The following is a 3,781-nucleotide window of genomic DNA, read 5'->3' on the forward strand; positions in this document are numbered from 1 at the left end:
ATCAAAAAGACAAAAAAAAAAAAAAAAAAAAAAAAAAAAAAAAAAAAGTCAGAAGCCGTAACGTCGTCCTATTTTTTTTTTTGTGCACCAGTGTTTTAAAGTTTTAGGTTTTATATAGAGGCCACAATTTTAAAAGCTTTTTTTTTTTTACATATCCAACAAAGAAAAGCCTTTTACATATAAATATAAAAGCCCTTATACATATCTTATATACAATAAAAAAAGGACTTTTACATATATATTAGTTAAAGATGCCTTCAAAATTAGAGGCCCAAATCGTTGGCTTTCCCTGTGGGCCAGTCCTGCACACATAAACCATAAACCCTTTTAATTTTGCAAGTTATTGGGTCCTAATGCAATTTTCAAAATGGTGCACACTTGAGTTTAGGAATGTTACAAAAAAACATTATACATAGCTAGTGCATTCTACTTGTTGGTATTTCTCATCTTTATTGTTGTTATATATAGGATTTTTTATCAGAGTTATTGGAGATTTTTTTTGTAATGTGACTTGTCTCGTAATATTTTGTTTTAAAAATCTTCTACAATCACTAGTATTATTCTTTAAAATCTCACAAAATCACAAACTGCTTTTTTTTTTACAAAAATAAAATAAACTAAAATATCAGTTTCCCAAAAAAATCCAAAAACTCACTTTAATCTCCTAAATTCCAAAATTTATTATATTCTACATAATCTTCTAGCTTCTCAAATTTATGTTTTAATATACTTATCCATTGCGGCGGCCAGAACAAGCTTCATTACGGCTGATGGTTCTTTAGAAGACACTTCATTCTCTTCCTCCGACGAAGAAACTTTTTCGCCGCTTACAAAAACCGTCGGTAGTTCATCTTCTCGTTTCCTTGACATCGTGAGATTAAGTGTTTACACGACTCTCTCTCACTCACAAGTGCCTTTTGAGATTTTGCTTTACGGCTTTACAACTTTTTTTTTTTTTTTAATTCAATTGACCTAACGACATTCTTTAGGTTTAGTTTCACCAAATATATATTTTTCAATTAGGTTAAGTTTCACTAAATATATATATTTTTCAATTGCATTTGCAAAAGTAACCCACTAACCATAAACCCTTTTCATTTTGCAAGTTATTGGGCCCTAATGAGCTGCAATTTTCAAAATGGCCCACAACTGAGTTTAGGGATGTTAAAAAAAACATTGTAACATTGTACTAGCTAGTGCATTGTACTTGTTGGTATTTCTCATATTTAATGTTGTTATATATAGGATCTTTCATTAGAGTTATTGGAGAACTTTTTTTTAATGTGACTTGTCTTGTAATATTTTGTTTTAAAAATCTTCTACAATCAATAGTATTATTCTTTAAAATCTCACAAAATCACAAACTGCTTTTTTTTAAAATAAAATAAAATAAAATAAAATATCAGTTTCACCAAAAAAATCCAAAAACTCACTTTAGTCTCCTAAAATCCAAAATTTATTATATTCTACATAATCTTCTAGCTTCTAAAATCTATGTTTCAATTTACTCCCACTGACAGTTAATGTGTGCAATGTAATTGTAAAATTTAACACATAATCTTTTCTAGAGTACTCGGTTATTTTTTGCAAAATTTGGAAATGCAATTAAATATATATATTTGGTGAAACTCTTCCGAGAATAAATCTAATGAATTCGTAGTTAGGTCAATTAAAAAAAAAGAAGAAGTTGTAAACGAATCTAAAGACTCTTGTGTCGTGAGTCAGACAAAGGAGTGTCAAGGGATGTGAAGAGGGTTTGAATGTAGTAAAGTTCAATTTATGGAAAAGCTTAGGCATTTGAAGAATAAGTATGAGAACAATCTTCGTAAATTCAAGAATGGTGATGGTTAGCCCAAATTGAATTGTATGTTATCAACAATATTCTTGAAACTTTGGTCGTCTTCTCATGAGTTTGGGTGCGGCAAAGGAAACACTACACACAGAAGACCAAAGTATACAATAGGAATGTATATGAAATGATGATAAAATAAAGGGAAAATTGGAAATAAATGATCTTTTTCCAAATCTTTGTCCATCTACACTTTATTTTTGTAGGTTTGATTATATAGGGTTTAATATGCTTTTTACCCAGTTTTACCCTCATTTTTAAAAAATCAAAATAAGAAAAATATAAATATATTTTGAAAGTGTGTTTATTTCCAAAAATAAGATAATAATATAGGAAACCTAAACCTCTAATTGATTGAGAGACTTCAACAACCATCAAAATCCTTTTTTTGTTTCTCCCCTTTCAAACATCGGTGACATCCAACATCAAACATACTTTGCTCTATTTCATAGTCTTCTGAAACCATCACCTTCAACTTTTCAAGAGACGTAGTGGGTTGCAAAGTCAGTAATATCGCACGTTTTTCTTCATCATCAATAAATCTTGCTCGATTTCTCCAAGTGTTCAGCATGCAAGTTTTCTCTCTTGCCATTTGCCCACCCAAGGAGAAAGGAGAGAAGGCAATTTTTCCACATGCATTGGCGAGTGCCACCACCCAACTTCTCTATATAAAGAAGCCCTCTCCTTCTCATTTTCGCAAAGTAAAGAAGAAAGAAGAGAAAAGAGGGAAAGGAGAGAAAGGGAGAAAGGAAAGAAAAAAGAGTGAAGGAAGAGCAAGACCAAAACTCACACTCTCCGCTAAAAATAGAGCCCTTTAGGAAGACGTTTTCGTTTGCCTTCCACGCTTAGAAAAGAGTTAGAGAGAAGTTAAAGAGTGAGAAAGAGAGAGAGTTCCGGGTAGAGTTTTTCTGTCCCGCGCGTCCTTAGCTGCGTCTGTCTAGCGTCAACCAAGGCCGCATTTCGCGTCCGTATCCGTGTGTCGCCGTAGGATCTGTACGCGTCCAGTTCTTGCTAGTTAGCATTAGGATTCCGAGTAGATCCAAGACCAGGTGAGTCTCGAAGCATGTGATATGGTACATGATAGGTTGGGTTGTTAGGTGTTTTTCCTTAAGTTTTGTGTGATAGACTTATGCGTTTAGGTTTGTTGGGTAGTGTTGAGTTTGCTAAGGATTTTTGTGTTAAATCTAGGCATTATTGGGTAGATTTGTTTCTTTTCTTCTAGATTGAGTTCTAGGAAGTTAAGTCTCGTTTATTGCTTGTTTGCATGTTGGTGTGAGGTTGTGTCTAGCTTTAGTCTCTAGATTTTCTCTAGATTCTTAGGCTTGCATGTTGCTTGTTTGTTGTTGCATGTTGCTTTGTGTGCATTTCATGTTGTTGTTGTTGCATGTAGCTGGTGTACCTTGCATGTTTGCTTGGTTGTGTGTTGAGGTTTTGCAGTAGAAGACTTCCCAAAGGCTGTAATCAGGGTGGATAAGACTCGGAGAGACGGGATGGCAGCCTAGGGCCGAGTATTACACGATGGTGTAGTCGAGTGCGCCTGAAGAGAGGGACTCGCAGGTGATGTTCTATACTCGCGTGCCTTTGTGGCTGTGAGTATAGGTGTTCACGGGTATGGGGGAAGTGATGAAGTGATGAAGTGATGGAGTGAAGGAGTGAAGGGACCTTGAAGATGAAAAAGAGTTGTTAGCTTCCGCATGCGTATACTTTGATAGTATACTTTGTTGCATGACTAACTTGCATATTTTTTTGCTTTTTTTTTCTTGCATGTAGCTTTCATGTTGCATTTGAGTGTTGCATGTAGTGGTAGCTTGTTTAGTTTGCATGTTGTGTGTTGCCTGCTGGGGTTGGGGTTGGGTTTGGTTTCTTGTTAGGTTCCCGAACTCACTGAGTGATTAGCACTCAAGACTCCATAATTTGTTTTGCAGGTAACCT

This window comes from Camelina sativa, chromosome 19, assembly GCF_000633955.1.
Source record: "Camelina sativa cultivar DH55 chromosome 19, Cs, whole genome shotgun sequence".
NCBI lineage: Eukaryota > Viridiplantae > Streptophyta > Magnoliopsida > Brassicales > Brassicaceae > Camelina > Camelina sativa.